The 20297-nt window shown below is 48.7% G+C and overlaps 1 protein-coding gene across 1 annotated transcript in view; it reads left to right on the top strand.

Moving 5' to 3' along the window:
* eps8a (EGFR pathway substrate 8a, signaling adaptor) overlaps positions 1–20297 on the top strand; it is a 70407-nt gene that overhangs the window by 833 nt on the left and 49277 nt on the right. The window lies entirely within an intron of this gene.

Here is a 20297-nt window from a genome sequence, read left to right as displayed (position 1 = left end):
AACCAGAGAACTCACTGAGCAGAACACAGACCGGACCAGAACAGAACACGGAACAGAACACGGAACAGAACACGGAACAGAACACTGAGCAGAACACGGAACAGAACACTGAACAGAACTTCTTTCTCATAGAGTAAAGTTTGACGTAGTTCATCTCTTTTTATCTTTAATATTTGATCATTTTCGTCTGAGTTTTGATTATTTTTGAGTGAATTTGTAGCTGTGGTTCTATGGTTCTGTGAGCAGAGGGTTCGGTTCTGCTCCGACAGACCGGCCTGCCGCACCTGTCGGGGGTTTTTCTCTTAGAAACGCTGCATGGAGCTCTGAGCTCGTTGGGGTCAGAGGTCGCCGTTTCTGACGGCCTGTTTCTGACGGCCTGTTTCTGGATGTTCGGAGAGTTCGGACCTGAACTTTCTCACCTTCTTCCTCATTAAATCTTCCATGAGATCAAAGTGAAAACATCCCACACGGTTTCTGTTGCCAGGCGGTCCCTGGGAGCCCATCCTGTTTGTGTGTGTGTGGTTGCCTTGGTGACGGGGTGATGTAACCGTACCTGCCAGGTGTTGCTGGGATCACGGCGTGAAACAGGAAACCGATCAGGAGTCGAGTGGCACAATGTTGTCTGATTTTAGGCCACAGATCCTGCTGAGAGATTTACTGTAACTCAGAAAGTTCAGACTCCACTGGGTCCCAGACACACCTGGGGTCCAGATCTGGTTCTGGTGGTGGATTTTGAACAGTTGGTCAGGGCTGAATGATCAACAGGAAACTTCTTCCTTTTTCAGGAAGCTGATTTTAAACCATTTCCACATCAAAAGATAGTTTTTCTGGGAACAGGAAGCTGTGTTCGGTGAACTGAACGTTCCTTGTTGAAATGAGAACCTTTATTTTTGGGAACAGGAAGCTGTGTTTGGTGAACTGAACGTTCCTCGTTTGAAATGAGAACCTTTATTTCTGGGAACAGGAAGCTGTGTTTGGTGAACTGAACGTTCCTCGTTTGAAATGAGAACCTTTATTTCTGGGAACAGGAAGCTGTGTTTGGTGAACTGGACGTTCGTTTGAAATGAGAACCTTTATTTCTGGGAACAGGAAGCTGTGTTTGGTGAACTGAACGTTAGTTTGAAATGAGAACCTTTATGAGAACCTTTATTTTTGGGAACAGGAAGCTGTGTTTGGTGAACTGAACGTTCCTTGTTGAAATGAGAACCTTTATTTCTGGGAACAGGAAGCTGTGTTCAGAGAACTGAACGTTCGTTTGAAATGAGAACCTTTATTTTGGGAACAGGAAGCTGTGTTTGGTGAACTGGACGTTCGTTTGAAATGAGAACCTTTATTTTGGGAACAGGAAGCTGTGTTTGGTGAACTGAACGTTCCTTAATGGAATGAGAACCTTTATTTCTGGGAACAGGAAGCTGTGTTTGGTGAACTGAACGTTTGTTTGAAATGAGAACCTTTATTTTGGGAACAGGAAGCTGTGTTTGGTGAACTGAACGTTCGTTTGAAATGAGAACCTTTATTTTGGGAACAGGAAGCTGTGTTTGGTGAACTGAACGTTTGATTGAAATGAGAACCTTTATTTCTGGGAACAGGAAACTTGGGTCTCTCCTAACCAAAGAACAGGTCTCATGCACGAGTTCCTCTTCCCCTCGACTCAGAACAAAAGCTCAACTCTGACCAGCTGATCAATCATCTGTTTAATCTGTAATCTGCTGATCAATACTCTGAACAGCTGATTCAGGACCTGTTAAAATGAATCAGTGGGTCCCTCTCACACAGCTGTGATTGGGTCAAAGATCAGTTTACTGATCAGTAACAGAAGGTTAGAAGGTTCAGTTCAGAGTCTGAAGCAGCTGTGATGTCACTAAAAGATGAAAAACAGGAAGTGAAACCTGCAGGAACTTTATTGATCCCAGAGGGCGAGGTGGGCGTGGCCTGCAGGGAAAGCTGTGACCTCATAAGTAGACAGGAAGCAGGTTCATGTAAACATGTAAAGTTAAAGTTTTTTTTTTTTTTTTTTAAATGAAGCAAGTTTAAACTTCAGGAAACAGTGAAAATTGACCCATTGATCAGAGGGTTTATCAATAATTTAATTTCTCATTCAAGTTAAAATGAGTCCTCATATTCATATATTCATTTCTATATATATTTGTATCCAAATGTTTGTTTGGAGGTTTTTCTTGTTTGTTTTTATGAAAATATCCAAGATATTGAGATATGATGGAGCACTAAAAGATGTATATGTGAGGAGAATTGATCATTAAAGTGTTGATCAGTTCCATCAATAAAGTCAAATCTGATTAAAGTGAAACAGTTTGAGATCAAACTTTATTCCAACATCATGAGAAAGGCGTCATGAATATAAATGATGACAATAAGGACATATTTAAAGGGCAGAGGGGAGGATAAAGTTCTGTCCCTCAGTGTAACCGGGTCATTCTTTCTCTCGGCTTTAAGTCGGGTCAGTGCTTCCTCGCCATCTGCCACCTGTTGGCTCACCTACAAGCTCTGCCCCTCCCCCACCTGTCCATCATTAGTCATTACTGGAGGCTTAAACGGGTGGACAGTCTGCAGCAGCTCGACCTGGTTCTGCAGTAATCCGCTCCGTCCTGCAGCAGACAGACAGACCGCCGGTTCTGGTTCTCTCTTGTGGACCGGTGACAGGTAAGCTGGACCGCAGTTAGTCTTTAAGAACATGAGATTTCTGTTTTTAATGTGGGAATCGGGTATCGGAGCAGCCAATCAGACGCAGCGCTGCGGGTCATCTGACCCGTTTTGTCCTGACGGCTCCTTGGGGTGATGATGATGATGATGATGATGATGCTTCTTAAAGATCGATCTGATACTCCGAGCGTTCAGTTTGATCGTTTAAAAACTGACGTAGAATGTGAATGTGTGATGTCACTGAAAGGAGGCGGGGCTTGTTTACCTCTGAGCATGTGGTTGTTGAGACAAACAGGAAGTGAACCGGTGGTGGTCCGTTTAATGGTGGCCCAGGATCCAGAACACGAGCAGGAGCAGTAGCTGTGGCCTCATGGTCTCCTCGTGTGTTTAAAACGTCTGAAATTAGTTCAGAAACAGACGTTTCAGGAGAAAAATGGACACGAAAATAAGTGAACGCTTCTGTTTTAGGCTCTGAAACGTCACTGTGAAATCTGTGTGTATCTGGTTGCTTCTGTGCTTCTAATCTTAACTGGAGCACAAACTGTCCATAAGCAACTTTTCTGGTCATTGATCAACTGTTTCGAGCAAAAACAGGTGGAGATTTGCTCTTTGTCTTCGCCAAAGTTGACCGAATGTTTGGACTTTTTTTTTACTTTTTGTGTGACAAACTGGGAGTTTGAAGACTTTTTTTTTTCCTCAAAAAGACAAAAAGGCGTCTTTAATTTGTCCTTTACATCCACAAAGCAGTTAGATTTGATCATGACGATAATTATTAGTGTGTATTTTACAGTGTTTTCATACAGTAAAGCTTCATCTGATCACCTCTGATAAGATGAAACCCATCTCCTCCTCCAGGTCTCTGTGGTAGTTATCTGTGTAATATCCTGTAGGATCCTGTGGTAATGTCTGTGGTATCCTGTGGTAATGTCTGTGGTATCCTGTGGTAATGTCTGTGGTATCCTGTGGTAATGCGTGTGGTATCCTGTGGTAATGCGTGTGGTATCCTGTGGTAATGCGTGTGGTATCCTGTGGTAATGCGTGTGGTATCCTGTGGTAATGCGTGTGGTATCCTGTGGTAATGCGTGTGGTATCCTGTGGTAATGCGTGTGGTATCCTGTGGTAATGCGTGTGGTATCCTGTGGTAATGTCTGTGGTATCCTGTGGTAATGTCTGTGGTATCCTGTGGTAATGTCTGTGGTATCCTGTGGTAATGTCTGTGGTATCCTGTGGTAATGTCTGTGGTATCCTGTGGTAATGCGTGTGGTATCCTGTGGTAATGCGTGTGGTATCCTGTGGTAATGCGTGTGGTATCCTGTGGTAATGCGTGTGGTATCCTGTGGTAATGTCTGTGGTATCCTGTGGTAATGTCTGTGGTATCCTGTGGTAATGTCTGTGGTATCCTGTGGTAATGCGTGTGGTATCCTGTGGTATCCTGTGGTAATGTCTGTGGTATCCTGTGGTAATGTCTGTGGTATCCTGTGGTAATGCGTGTGGTATCCTGTGGTAATGCGTGTGGTATCCTGTGGTAATGCATGTGGTATCCTGTGGTAATGCGTGTGGTATCCTGTGGTAATGCGTGTGGTATCCTGTGGTAATGCGTGTGGTATCCTGTGGTAATGTGTGTGTGTGTGGTACTGTTTTCACACAGAGGTAATGAGGCCGTTTCTTTGAGCCTTAATGGGTGTGCTGACCCTCTGAGCAGGAATGAAGACTTCAGCACTTTCAGGATTATTGTGGATTATTTTTAGCCTCCTTCAGTGTTCAGGCCCTTAAAGGGCTGCTCTGAAACCACACTGTAGGTGAAAATGTACTTTGTGTCGCTGTGAAATCAGGTCAGATGGTGAACATGTGCTGCTGAGTCCTGTGTCACAGCTGCAGGACCAACATCGATAGCAGTTTAGGTTCAAAACAGCCAGCGGTGATAAAGCTGTTTGTAATCTTAACTAATTAATCTGAGCAGCTGGAGTGTGACGCTGTCAAACACTGGGCAGTGGAAACTCTGCTCTGCACAAACAATGGGGACGGGGGGGGGGGGGCAATTAGCTTCACCGAAACAATGGAAACAGGGGAAAGCAACTACTCTAGCTTAGCTCAAACTCTGGCAGTGGGAACTGTTAGATAAGCTTGACAAAAACACTCAAAGCAGAGAAAAACAATTAGCCTTGCTTAGGCCAGACTGTTCGCTGTGAAACCTGTTGGTAAACCAAGCAAAAACACTGTAAAAATGGGGAAACTGTTAGTGTAGCTTAGCTAAAAAGTAGAAGGCAAAGAAAACAATTAACCTAGTTTTAGCTCAGACTCTGTGGGCCATGGCATTAGTTAGTAAACCTGGAAAAAAATTAAATAAGGAAACTGTTAGCTTAGCTCAAACCCTGGAAGCCAGGGGAAAACAACTAGCTTAGCTCAAATACTGTAGGCAGCAAGAGATGTTAGTTAAACTTAGCAAAAACACTGTAAAAATAGGGAAGCCGTTTGTGTAACTTTGCTAAAAAATGAGAAGCAAGTAAAACAATTGGCTTTGTTTAGAATCTGTGGGCAGCAGGAACTGTTAGTTAAACTTAGCAAAAACCCTTAAAAAGGAAACTATTAGCTTAGCTCAAACCCTGGAAGCAAGGGGAAAACAACTAGCTTAGCTCAAATACTGTAGGCAGTAAGAGATGTTAGTTAAACTTAGCAAAAACCCTTAAAAAGGAAACTATTAGCTTAGCTCAAACCCTGGAAGCAAGGGGAAAACAATTAGTTTAGCTCAAATACTATGGGCAGCAAGAGATGTTAGTTAAACTTAGCAAAAACACTGTAAAAATAGGGAAGCCGTTTGTGTAACTTTGCTAAAAAATGAGAAGCAAATAAAACAATTGGCTTTGTTTAGAATCTGTGGGCAGCAGGAACTGTTAGTTAAACTTAGCAAAAACCCTTAAAAAGGAAACTATTAGCTTAGCTCAAACCCTGGAAGCAAGGGGAAAACAACTAGCTTAGCTCAAATACTGTAGGCAGTAAGAGATGTTAGTTAAACTTAGCAAAAACCCTTAAAAAGGAAACTATTAGCTTAGCTCAAACCCTGGAAGCAAGGGGAAAACAACTAGCTTAGCTCAAATACTGTAGGCAGTAAGAGATGTTAGTTAAACCTAGCAAAAACACTGTAAAAATAGGGAAGCCGTTTGTGTAACTTTGCTAAAAAATGAGAAGCAAGTAAAACAATTGGCTTTGTTTAGAATGTGTGGGCAGCAGGAACTGTTAGTTAAACTTAGCAAAATCATTGTAAAAAGAGGCTAACGGCGCACGACACCCGGGTAAATATGGTAATTTTACTGAGAATTACAACAGTGCACACAGTTTACTTTTCCTTTACAGAAACACATTTATCAACTCTGTCTCACACAGAAGCCCTAAAACTGTCAGGAACAACAGAAAGTGGCGTCCATGCAGACTGCCGGATGTAATGCAGCTTCAGGCTTGTTCCCTGTGAGGACGCCTGCATTTTAAACTCATTAGAAAGCGCTTCTTTGCATCTTTCTTTGCACTTTGTCGTTACAAATGGATGCTGTGATTATCTGACAGGAATTACACACAAAAAGGTCTGTGAAACAGGGAAAAACGACTGTCTTCTGGCTGTTGGGTCTGAATTCTTTGGATGGCTTCTGTGTTTAACTCTTCTTCAGATCTTTCTTAAATTGTGAAGTTCAGTAATATTAAAAGGAATGAATAACTCCAGAGAAAGTAGCTGAAACTGTACAGTGGCTGTTTATGACCTGCGTTCTGGCTCCTTTAAGACTGGTGGTGGGGGGGTCTGTGGTCCCTGGTGGACCCGTCGCTGCAGCAGGGTTCACTCAGTATGTAGGTTACAGGGAGATAAATGAGAAGCGGCTCCCAGCAGAGCGACGTGGCCTCGATGCTGCTGAACAATCACAGGACAGCTAATCAATCGTCACACAGCAGATACACTCTGATACACGATCAATACAAGTGTCGACCCGCCGCGTCACAACAGACGTGAACACATCGCGACTCGCCGAGGCGATAAGATGTCCTGTTTCCATGGAGACTCAGAAATGTGATAAGCTAACAGGAGCCGTGATTTTTATGCCCAAAAAAGAGGAATAGAGCTGCTTCTTTTTCTTCTTTCACTGAAAAACATTCAGTTCAGGAGAAAAATGGAGAAAATCCTGATTTTTAATGTTTGATTTATTTCATAACTCAGCAGATTAATGTACAAATGTCTTAAATAAGTCTGTTTTACTGACAGTACTGACATACTAGTTGCCGTGGCAATGCCTGTGTATGTGTGTGTGTGTGGGGCGTTTCCGTGGCGATAGAGCTGCTTCGCATGTTTACTCGTCCAGGCTGCAGTTTAATATCTAACAGAGATAAGCAGGCGAACGCAGCAGAGGACGCGGCGGCGCCCTCTGAGCTGATCGCTTTGTTCTGTTCAACGGGTCGACGGGACAGAAGAGGTTCAGAAACATCACCAAATATCCAACAACGACCAGAAAAGCTGTCCCGAATGACTCGGTTGACAGACTTTAGCTGCTGTTTGGAGCGTTTCAGCCCTTCTGGAGTCATTCGCCTCGGTGCACTTTGACCTTACTGACCCTCCTGGTTATCCTATCAGATGACCTATTGACACGTTCTGCACAAAGAGATGGTCTGAAGAGGAGAAGCATTCAGGGAAACTGGGAAAGGTTTACTGCCTTGAGCCTCTTCTCACAGTCATTCACACCTTGTTGACGACTCTCAGATACGACCTGAAAGACCCACAGCTGGGCTAACCCTAGATGGTGTCCCACCGTCCTAAACCTCCACAGATGGGCTAACCCTAACCCTAGATGGTGTCCCACCGTCCTAAACCTCCACAGCTGGGCTAACCCTAACCCTAGATGGTGTCCCACCATCCTAAACCCTAACCCTAGATGGTGTCTCACCATCCTAAACCTCCACAGTTGGGCTAACCCTAACCCTAGATGGTGTCCCACCGTCCTAAACCCTAACCCTAGATGGTGTCTCACCATCCTAAACCCTAACCCTAGATGGTGTCTCACCATCCTAAACCTCCACAGCTGGGCTAACCCTAACCCTAGATGGTGTCCCACCGTCCTAAACCTCCACAGCTGGGCTAACCCTAACCCTAGATGGTGTCCCACCGTCCTAAACCTCCACAGCTGGGCTAACCCTAACCCTAGATGGTGTCCCACCATCCTAAACCCTAACCCTAGATGGTGTCCCACCGTCCTAAACCTCCACAGCTGGGCTAACCCTAACCCTAGATGGTGTCCCACCATCCTAAACCCTAACCCTAGATGGTGTCTCACCATCCTAAACCTCCACAGCTGGGCTAACCCTAACCCTAGATGGTGTCCCACCGTCCTAAACCTCCACAGCTGGGCTAACCCTAACCCTAGATGGTGTCCCACCGTCCTAAACCCTAACCCTAGATGGTGTCTCACCATCCTAAACCGCCACAGCTGGGCTAACCCTAACCCTAGATGGTGTCCCACCGTCCTAAACCTCCACAGCTGGGCTAACCCTAGATGGTGTCCCACCGTCCTAAACCGCCACAGCTGGGCTAACCCTAACCCTAGATGGTGTCCCACCATCCTAAACCCTAACCCTAGATGGTGTCTCACCATCCTAAACCGCCACAGCTGGGCTAACCCTAACCCTAGATGGTGTCCCACCGTCCTAAACCTCCACAGCTGGGCTAACCCTAGATGGTGTCCCACCGTCCTAAACCTCCACAGCTGGGCTAACCCTAACCCTAGATGGTGTCCCACCGTTCTAAACCGCCACAGCTGGGCTAACCCTAACCCTAGATGGTGTCCCACCATCCTAAACCCTAACCCTAGATGGTGTCTCACCATCCTAAACCGCCACAGCTGGGCTAACCCTAACCCTAGATGGTGTCCCACCGTCCTAAACCCTAACCCTAGATGGTGTCCCACCGTCCTAAACCTCCAAATCTGCTGGTGAATGGACGGCCATCTTGGCTGTTGATCTCCTCGCTTCTCCTCCTCCAGAACACCGATCAGCTGGAGTGAATCGAGCGTAGCGACATGTGGTCGTGATGATTTTAAGGCGGCTGAAGCCACAGATGTTTAGCAGCTGGTTGCTGTCACACATTCGGAGACTTTATGGATCACTGCACGTCAGTCTGAGGCCGAAGCAGCCAATGAAAAGAAAATGTGTAGGTCAGTTAATTATTCCTGAGCCTGGTTACCTGTAAGAGGCTGTCATTTGAATAAAACGTGTCGTTAAAGCCGAGTTACTGAGGTGTGAAACAGGGCGGCTCGGTGCTTAGAATGGGTCGTCCAATAACCGGAAGGTTGGCGGTTCGATTCCCACTCTCACCGCTCATGAAGATTGCCTCCACGCTCCCCGGTGCTGTAAACCTTGAAAGTGTCCTGATTCCTCTGTGGCAGAAACGCCTGAGACGGTCAGTAATTGATGGAAATGTAATCATTAACAGACTTGGTTTGATTAAACAAACAGGAAAGAATCTGCAGATCAAACCCAGTTAATGGGTCACTAAAGAGGAAGTTGACTTCCACGAAGCTGCACAATAAACACTTTACTGCCACGTGGTTCCTCCTCTGAGCACCTAAAGTGTTCTAAAATACCTCGAATCAGACTCTGTTTCATTTGGTTTTCAAAGATCTGCGAAAGTGTAAATTAGCCCCCAACAAGACTGACACGATGCTGGTAAATCTGGAGGTTCCAGCTGTGGTTCCAGCTGTGGTTCCAGCTGTGGTTCCAGCTGTGGTTCCTGATCCGGTTCTTTGTTTCCACAGCATTGGCACCAGCAGGGTTCTGGTCAGCCATTAGACCAACAAAAACTGTGTAACCTCACGTTTAAAACTCTGAACCAGTGCTGTTCCACTTCATCATGAGCATGAAGTGAAGCTGCAGAGGAGGAACATCGGCTCAGAGTTCCTCTCAGGTTTTAGTTGGGTCATCGGAGCCGAACCAGAACCTGGTTAAAGATGGTTGAAAAGCAGCAAGAAAGACAGTAAAATGCTCAATGGAAATGAGCTATAACTGTAGTGCAATAAATAGAATAATATGGATACAGAAGTGTGAATAAGTTGCTGTAAACATTATTAAGGCACAGATGTGGCACAGTGCTGTCAAAGGTGCTGAAACAGGAGGTAGATGGGTAGGGTGGTTACTGTCCGGGGGTGTTTGCAGTTCTTATGGCCCGGGGAAGGAGCTCTTGGTCAGTCTGCTGGTGTTAGACCTGTAGCGTCTCCCCGAGGGCAACAGACCAAACGGGGGGTAGGCAGGGTCTCCTGTGATGGTTTTTCTGAGACAGCAGGATGTGGAGATGTTTTCCAGGCTGGGCAGAGGGCAGCCGGTGATCTTTTGGGCAGTTTTATGACCCTCTATAGCAAACAGAGTTCTTATTAATCAGTTCAGATAAATGCAGCTCTCTGGCCTTGCACAGCTCACTGTTAGAACTACACGGTTTGTTAGGGTTTAGGGTTTGTTAGTACAGCTCAGAGTGAATCTGAAGCTTTGTTTTCCTCCACTTACGTTCAGCTTTCCTGCAACGTGGTGTTTCTTCATGGTGTTTTCTGTTTGCTCAGAGCTGCTCTTGGTTCTTATCGGTGCAACAGCTTCCATTACATTCAAAGTTTTCAAGTTGAAATGATCCAGCAGTCCGTCAACAGACTGTTGGTGACATAGCTATACCTGAACTGAGCACTTGTTTTCTCTTTAATGCACCTCTTCTTATCTGAGAAGCTGGAAATAACCAGGTCCAGAGTGTGACCTCGAAGGTGGGTCGGTTCTGTTACATGTTGCCACAAACCAAACCTGTCCAGCACAGGAGAAAATCCTTTGGCTTTACCATCCGGTCAAGATAAAATAGTTCAAATCAGTCGAGGTAAAACTTGTAAAACATCAAAACTTGCACAGTATCCTGGAGATCTGTGAATGATTAAGAACAGAATTTTAAAAACACCCTTTAAAATAAAACTAAGATATTCAAAAGAAGTGAGATCTCTTTACACTGGAATGTATCTTTTAAATAAGGCAGCTTCCCCCCCACCTTTCCTCCCATTTCGGCATTTATCCATAAAGCTAAAATTTCAGCTGAAAGCTTCAGTAGCAGCTCTGTACCACCAACAAAATAATCCAATCAACTGTCTTTTAGCGCAGACCAGTGACTCAGCAGAAATCTTCCCATTGGCCCTGTATAATCTCAGTGTTTGTCATCTCTGATCAGAACTTATCAAACATTAAGGGAGAAACTCTCCACCTGTGTGTGGTAGTTTTTATCTTCTTCTAGTTAATTTGAATCGTATTGATTCCCATCACCAGAGGCTGGATGTGAAGTTCTAATGGGACCCGTTACTCAGACCCAGTATCACTGCTACCGCCAACCACCTAAATTAAGAATTAGACCTGGGATATGAATCTGTCTTTACTCTCAGTGACAGCATGACTGAACATTTTTAAGAATTCTTTCTCTCTGTTCGTCTGGCTTCTCTTTCTCTGCTGCATCTAAAGACAGAATTTACTGAACTCTAATTGTTAAAAACGGTATTTCCCTGTCATTAAACCATCTTCCTCTTTTCTCTGGCAGTTACCAACCAACATGCAAATAGGAAAAAACAGAACTTACCATTTAAAAGCGCTTTGAATTAATATCAATCAATGAGATTGTTCTAACTTAATGAGGTTGTTTTGATTAGCTCTTCCTCTCCCACCTGAACCTGGGGGGTTACTTTATTCAGTGAGTTGTACAGTAAAGTCGATCAAAATAACACAGTAATAGCTGAGGAGCGGGGGTTAACACTGGGGCTCACACTGGGGCTCACACTGGGGCTCACACTGGGGCTCACACTGGAGCTAACACTGGAGCTAACACTGGAGTTAACACTGCGGCTCACTCTGGGGCTCACTCTGGGGCTCACTCTGGGGCTCACTCTGGAGCTCACACTGGAGCTAACACTGGAGCTCACTCTGGAGCTAACACTGGAGCTCACTCTGGAGCTCACACTGGGGTTAACACTGGGGTTAACACTGGAGCTCACACTGGAGCTAACACTGGAGCTCACACTGGAGCTAACACTGGAGCTCACTCTGGAGCTCACACTGGGGTTAACACTGGAGCTAACACTGGAGCTCACTCTGGAGCTCACACTGGGTTTAACACTGGGGTTAAGACTGGAGCTCACACTGTGGCTCACTCTGGGGCTCACTCTGGAGCTAACACTGGAGCTAACACTGGAGTTAACACTGCGGCTCACTCTGGGGCTCACTCTGGGGCTCACTCTGGGGCTCACTCTGGAGCTCACACTGGAGCTAACACTGGAGCTCACTCTGGAGCTCACTCTGGAGCTAACACTGGAGCTCACTCTGGAGCTCACACTGGGGTTAACACTGGGGTTAACACTGGAGCTCACACTGGAGCTCACTCTGGAGCTAACACTGGGGCTCACTCTGGGGTTCACTCTGGAGCTCACTCTGGAGCTCACTCTGGGGTTCACACTGGAGCTCACACTGGGCCTCACTCTGGAGCTCACTCTGGAGCTCACTCTGGAGCTAACACTGGAGCTCACACTGGTGCTCACACTGGGGTTAACACTGTGGCTCACTCTGGGCCTCACTCTGGAGCTCACTCTGGAGCTAACACTGGAGCTCACACTGGTGCTCACACTGGGGTTAACACTGGGGTTAACACTGGAGCTCACACTGGAGCTAACACTGGGGCTCACTCTGGGGCTCACTCTGGAGCTCACTCTGGAGCTCACTCTGGAGCTAACACTGGAGCTAACACTGGGGCTCACTCTGGGGCTCACTCTGGAGCTCACTCTGGAGCTCACTGGAGCTCACACTGGTGCTCACACTGGGGTTAACACTGGGGTTAACACTGGAGCTCACACTGGAGCTAACACTGGGGCTCACTCTGGGGCTCACTCTGGAGCTCACTCTGGAGCTCACTCTGGAGCTAACACTGGAGCTAACACTGGGGCTCACTCTGGGGCTCACTCTGGAGCTCACTCTGGAGCTCACTCTGGAGCTAACACTGGAGCTAACACTGGAGCTAACACTGGGGCTCACTCTGGGGCTCACTCTGGAGCTCACTCTGGAGCTCACTCTGGAGCTCACTCTGGGGTTCACACTGGAGCTCACTCTGGGGTTCACACTGGAGCTCATTCTGGGGTTAACACTGTGGCTCACTCTGGGGTTAACACTGGGGCTCACTCTGTGGCTCACACTGGGGTTAACACTGGAGCTCACTCTGGGGCTCACACTGGGGCTCACACTGGGGTTAACACTGGAGCTCACACTGTGGCTCACTCTGGGGTTAACACTGGGGCTCACTCTGTGGCTCACTCTGGGGTTAACACTGGGGTTAACACTGGAGCTCACACTGGGGTTAACACTGGGGTTAACATTGGCTCACACTGGAGCTCACTCTGGGGTTCACACTGGAGCTCACTCTGGAGCTCACTCTGGGGTTCACACTGGAGCTCACTCTGGAGCTCACTCTGGGGTTAACACTGTGGCTCACACTGGGGCTCACACTGGGGCTCACACTGGGGTTAACACTGGAGCTCACACTGGGGCTCACACTGGGGCTCACTCTGGGGTTAACACTGGGGCTCACACTGACTCACACTGGAGCTCACACTGGTGCTCACTCTGGGGCTCACTCTGGGGCTCACACTGGGGCTCACACTTGAGCTCACTCTAGAGCTCACTCTGGGCCTCACTCTGGAGCTCACACTGGGGCTCACACTGACTCACACTGGAGCTCACTCTGGGGTTAACACTGGGGCTCACTCTGGGGCTCACACTGACTCACACTGGAGCTCACACTGGGGCTCACTCTGGGGTTAACTCTGGAGCTCACTCTGGGGCTCACAATGGGGATCACACTGGGGCTCACTCTAGAGCTCACTCTGGGGCTCACTCTTGGGCTCACACTGGGTTTAACACTGGTGCTCACACTGGGGCTCACTCTGGGGTTAACTGTGGAGCTCACTCTGGGGTTAACTCTGGGGCTCACACTGGGGCTCACACTTGAGCTCACTCTAGAGCTCACTCTGGGGCTCACACTGGGGCTCACACTTGAGCTCACTCTAGAGCTCACTCTGGGCCTCACTCTGGGTTTAACACTGGTGCTCACACTGGGGCTCACTCTGGGGTTAACTCTGGAGCTCACTCTGGGTTTAACACTGGGGCTCACACTTGAGCTCACTCTAGAGCTCACTCTGGGGCTCACACTGGGGCTCACACTGGGGCTCACACTGGGGCTCACACTTGAGCTCACTCTAGAGCTCACTCTGGGCCTCACTCTGGGTTTAACACTGGTGCTCACACTGTGGCTCACACTGGGGTTAACACTGGTGCTCACACTGTGGCTCACACTGGGGTTAACACTGGAGCTCACACTGGGGCTCACACTGGGGTTAACACTGGGGCTCACACTGGGGCTCACTCTAGAGCTCACTCTGGGCCTCACTCTGGGGCTCACACTGGTGCTCACACTGTGGCTCACACTGGGGTTAACACTGGAGCTCACTCTGGGCCTCACTCTGGGGTTAACACTGGGGCTCACTCTGTGGCTCACACTGGGGTTAACACTGGGGCTCACACTGGGGCTCACACTGGGGCTCACACTTGAGCTCACTCTAGAGCTCACTCTGGGCCTCACTCTGGGCCTCACTCTGGGCCTCACTCTGGGGCTCACACTGGGGCTCACACTGGGGCTCACACTTGAGCTCACTCTAGAGCTCACTCTGGGTCTCACTCTGGGTTTAACACTGGTGCTCACACTGTGGCTCACACTGGGGTTAACACTGGAGCTCACTCTGGGCCTCACTCTGGGGTTAACACTGGGGCTCACTCTGTGGCTCACACTGGGGTTAACACTGGGGCTCACACTGGGGCTCACTCTGGGGTTAACACTGGGGCTCACTCTGGGGCTCACACTGACTCACACTGGAGCTCACACTGGTGCTCACACTGGTGCTCACTCTGGGGCTCACTCTGGGGCTCACACTGGGGCTCACACTTGAGCTCACTCTAGAGCTCACTCTGGGCCTCACTCTGGGTTTAACACTGGGGCTCACACTGACTCACACTGGAGCTCACACTGGGGCTCACTCTGGGGTTAACACTGGGGCTCACTCTGGGGCTCACACTGACTCACACTGGAGCTCACACTGGGGCTCACTCTGGGGTTAACTCTGGAGCTCACACTGGGGCTCACACTGGGGCTCACTCTAGAGCTCACTCTGGGGCTCACTCTGGGGCTCACACTGGGTTTAACACTGGTGCTCACACTGGGGCTCACTCTAGAGCTCACTCTGGGGCTCACTCTGGGGCTCACACTTGAGCTCACTCTAGAGCTCACTCTGGGCCTCACTCTGGGTTTAACACTGGTGCTCACTCTGGAGCTCACTCTGGGGTTCACACTGGAGCTCACTCTGGAGCTCACTCTGGGGTTAACACTGTGGCTCACACTGGGGCTCACACTGGGGCTCACACTGGGGTTAACACTGGAGCTCACACTGGGGCTCACACTGGGGCTCACTCTGGGGTTAACACTGGGGCTCACACTGACTCACACTGGAGCTCACACTGGTGCTCACTCTGGGGCTCACTCTGGGGCTCACACTGGGGCTCACACTTGAGCTCACTCTAGAGCTCACTCTGGGCCTCACTCTGGAGCTCACACTGGGGCTCACACTGACTCACACTGGAGCTCACTCTGGGGTTAACACTGGGGCTCACTCTGGGGCTCACACTGACTCACACTGGAGCTCACACTGGGGCTCACTCTGGGGTTAACTCTGGAGCTCACTCTGGGGCTCACAATGGGGATCACACTGGGGCTCACTCTAGAGCTCACTCTGGGGCTCACTCTGGGGCTCACACTGGGTTTAACACTGGTGCTCACACTGGGGCTCACTCTGGGGTTAACTGTGGAGCTCACTCTGGGGTTAACTCTGGGGCTCACACTGGGGCTCACACTTGAGCTCACTCTAGAGCTCACTCTGGGGCTCACACTGGGGCTCACACTTGAGCTCACTCTAGAGCTCACTCTGGGCCTCACTCTGGGTTTAACACTGGTGCTCACACTGGGGCTCACTCTGGGGTTAACTCTGGAGCTCACTCTGGGTTTAACACTGGGGCTCACACTTGAGCTCACTCTAGAGCTCACTCTGGGGCTCACACTGGGGCTCACACTGGGGCTCACACTGGGGCTCACACTTGAGCTCACTCTAGAGCTCACTCTGGGCCTCACTCTGGGTTTAACACTGGTGCTCACACTGGTGCTCACACTGTGGCTCACACTGGGGTTAACACTGGAGCTCACACTGGGGCTCACACTGGGGTTAACACTGGGGCTCACACTGGGGCTCACTCTAGAGCTCACTCTGGGCCTCACTCTGGGGCTCACACTGGTGCTCACACTGTGGCTCACACTGGGGTTAACACTGGAGCTCACTCTGGGCCTCACTCTGGGGTTAACACTGGGGCTCACTCTGTGGCTCACACTGGGGTTAACACTGGGGCTCACACTGGGGCTCACACTGGGGCTCACACTTGAGCTCACTCTAGAGCTCACTCTGGGCCTCACTCTGGGCCTCACTCTGGGCCTCACTCTGGGCCTCACTCTGGGGCTCACACTGGGGCTCACACTGGGGCTCACACTTGAGCTCACTCTAGAGCTCACTCTGGGTCTCACTCTGGGTTTAACACTGGTGCTCACACTGTGGCTCACACTGGGGTTAACACTGGAGCTCACTCTGGGCCTCACTCTGGGGTTAACACTGGGGCTCACTCTGTGGCTCACACTGGGGTTAACACTGGGGCTCACACTGGGGCTCACTCTGGGGTTAACACTGGGGCTCACTCTGGGGCTCACACTGACTCACACTGGAGCTCACACTGGTGCTCACACTGGTGCTCACTCTGGGGCTCACTCTGGGGCTCACACTGGGGCTCACACTTGAGCTCACTCTAGAGCTCACTCTGGGCCTCACTCTGGGTTTAACACTGGGGCTCACACTGACTCACACTGGAGCTCACACTGGGGCTCACTCTGGGGTTAACACTGGGGCTCACTCTGGGGCTCACACTGACTCACACTGGAGCTCACACTGGGGCTCACTCTGGGGTTAACTCTGGAGCTCACACTGGGGCTCACACTGGGGCTCACTCTAGAGCTCACTCTGGGGCTCACTCTGGGGCTCACACTGGGTTTAACACTGGGGCTCACTCTAGAGCTCACTCTGGGGCTCACTCTGGGGCTCACACTTGAGCTCACTCTAGAGCTCACTCTGGGCCTCACTCTGGGTTTAACACTGGTGCTCACACTGGGGCTCACTCTGGGGTTAACTCTGGAGCTCACTCTAGAGCTCACTCTGGGGCTCACTCTGGGGCTCACACTGGGTTTAACACTGGTGCTCACACTGGGGCTCACTCTAGAGCTCACTCTGGGGCTCACTCTGGGGCTCACACTTGAGCTCACTCTAGAGCTCACTCTGGGCCTCACTCTGGGTTTAACACTGGTGCTCACACTGGGGCTCACTCTGGGGTTAACTCTGGAGCTCACTCTGGGGCTCACTCTGGGGTTAACTCTGGAGCTCACACTGGGGCTCACTCTGGGGCTCACACTGGGTTTAACACTGGTGCTCACACTGGGGCTAACTCTAGAGCTCACTCTGGGGCTCACTCTGGGGCTCACACTGGGGCTCACACTGGGGCTCACACTTGAGCTCACTCTGGGGCTCACTCTGGGGCTCACACTGGGTTTAACACTGGTGCTCACACTGGGGCTAACTCTAGAGCTCACTCTGGGGCTCACTCTGGGGCTCACACTGGGGCTCACACTGGGGCTCACACTTGAGCTCACTCTAGAGCTCACACTTGAGCTCACTCTGGGCCTCACTCTGGGTTTAACACTGGTGCTCACACTGGGGCTCACTCTGGGGTTAACTCTGGAGCTCACTCTGGGTTTAACACTGGGGCTCACACTGGGGCTCACACTTGAGCTCACTCTAGAGCTCACTCTAGAGCTCACTCTGGGGCTCACTCTGGGGCTCACACTGGGGCTCACACTGGGGCTCACACTGGGGCTCACACTTGAGCTCACTCTAGAGCTCACTCTGGGCCTCACTCTGGGTTTAACACTGGTGCTCACACTGGGGCTCACACTTGAGCTCACTCTAGAGCTCACTCTGGGGCTCACTCTGGGGCTCACACTGGGGCTCACACTGGGGCTCACACTTGAGCTCACTCTAGAGCTCACTCTGGGCCTCACTCTGGGTTTAACACTGGTGCTCACTCTGGGGCTCATTCTGGAGCTCACTCTGGGGCTCACTCTGGGGCTCACACTGGGGCTCACACTGGGGCTCACACTTGAGCTCACTCTAGAGCTCACTCTGGGCCTCACTCTGGGTTTAACACTGGAGCTAACACTGGGGCTCACACTGGGGTTAACACTGTGGCTCACACTGGGGCTCACACTGGGGCTCACACTTGAGCTCACTCTAGAGCTCACTCTGGGCCTCACTCTGGGTTTAACACTGGAGCTAACACTGGGGCTCACACTGGGGCTCACACTGGGGCTCACTCTGGGGCTCACACTGGGTCTGGTTGCCTGTCACCTTCATGCTAACAGCTCTGACAGTTGTTTCTTTAGACTTAAGAACGGTTAATCTTTTAGTCTTTCTGACACACTCATCGTGTCTGTCTTTATAATCGCTCTGTGGTCTGAACTCTAATCTGCATCTTCATGATCCTCATCAAACTTCCTGCTCTGAGCTGCTGTTCTGAAGTGGAAACCTTAACCTCTTAAGCGCCTCCATGCTGAATAAAACGGGCTGAAAGTCCCACATTAACCTCAGGGCTCGTTTCTACTCACTATCATGAGAAAACAGACGTGTTTTATCTGAATTATCCCCTGAATTAAAGTGTCTTCATGATCAAAACGTTCCAGTTAACTGATGATTGAAATAAAACGCTGTATCAGTGACGCCGTTAGCTCAAAGCTAACAGGAAGTGTTTATGTGGAAGATGTCCAGGTGAAATTTAGAGTGTAGTGTAGCCGGGGGGGGGGGGGGGTCAGACACTCTGAGCCTGTTGGCTGTCGAACAGACAGATGTGACAGATGCTGAGCTGCTGTTCCTCCTCCTAACTGATGATTCCTGGACTCTGAGAACAAGCTAACAGATATGAACACCAGTTCTCTGCCACTCAGACACTGAAGAATCAGGATCTGATGGAAAGATATTTCTCTGGTTCTTCCTGACGTTCATTTCACTGATTTTCTGTTGTTTTTCTGTGGATAAAATGACAGAAAAACATGAAAAAGGTCAGAAGTTGGAGCAGCTTTGTTCATAGCTGGGTTCATGAGTTCAGAAAAGGAGAAAATAACAGAAAAATCTTTGTTTTATTGAATTTTATTTTTGATTTATCGCTCAGCCTTTTGAAATCTGGCTGAAAAATGAGGTTTTCTTTTACCTCTTTTTAAAGTTTTTAAATTTTCTATTGGTTTTCTGTTGTTTTTCTGTGGATAAAATGACAGAAAAACATGAAAAAGGTCAGAAGTTGGAGCAGCTTTGTTCATGAGTTCAGAAAAGGATGAAAAAGGAGAAAATAACAGAAAATTCTTTGTTTTATTGAATTTTATTTTTTGATTTATCGCTCATTAATTTATCTCTCAGCCTTTTGAAATCTGGCTGAAAAATGAGGTTTTCTTTTACCTCTTTTTAAAGTCTTAATTTTCACTGATTTTCTGTTGTTTTTCTGTGGATAAAATGACAGAAAAACATGAAAAAGGTCAGAAGTTGGAGCAGCTTTGTTCATAGTTGTGTTCATGAGTTCAGAAAAGGAGAAAATAACAGAAAAATCTTTGTTTTATTGAATTTTATTTTTTAATTTATCGCTCAGCCTTTTGAAATCTGGCTGAAAAAATGAGGTTTTCTTTTACCTCTTTTTAAAGTTTTTAAATTTTCTATTGGTTTTCTGTTGTTTTTCTGTGGATAAAATGACAGAAAAACATGAAAAAGGTCAGAAGTTGGAGCAGCTTTTTTCATAGTTGTGTTCATGAGTTCAGAAAAGGAGAAAATAACAGAAAAATCTTTTTTATTGAATTTTATGCTCAGCCTTTTGAAATCTGGCTGAAAAAATGAGGTTTTCTTTTACCTCTTTTTAAAGTTTAAATTTTCTAAACTTTCCAAACATTTGGGCTGACTGACGCGTGTTTTCTCTGATTTCACGGCGGCGTTTGTGTGGCCTCAGGTGTTGGCAGAACGGATCGCCAAACAAAGCAGCTGCCTCCAACAGAGGAAAGTAAAGAGGATTTATCAGGAGATTTGTGTCCATGTGGACTCTCGGCACGCACACACACTCCCATTAATCCTCCCCCGCCTCCTGATGAGCGGCTGAATGTCCGAGGCGGCATGAAACATGTTGGGATGAAATCAAACGACTCGATGGTGAAATCCGAGGCGCCAAACGGCCACGTGAGAGTTCAGCAGCTGCAGAATCCACCCTGAGCCGTGTTTCTCTTCTGATAAATGTGGAAGAAACAGGAAGTAGCGTCCGGCGTCTCCTCCCAGAGCAAACGGATAGCAGGATTCAGTCTGACCTCTGACCCTTGTGTCCTGTAAATGATT

The sequence above is a fragment of the Leuresthes tenuis genome, unplaced genomic scaffold (genome assembly GCF_036924035.1).
Source record: "Leuresthes tenuis unplaced genomic scaffold, fLeuTen1.0.hap1 SCAF_23, whole genome shotgun sequence".
Taxonomy (NCBI): domain Eukaryota; kingdom Metazoa; phylum Chordata; class Actinopteri; order Atheriniformes; family Atherinopsidae; genus Leuresthes; species Leuresthes tenuis.
This window is presented reverse-complemented; position numbering and strand designations above follow the sequence as displayed.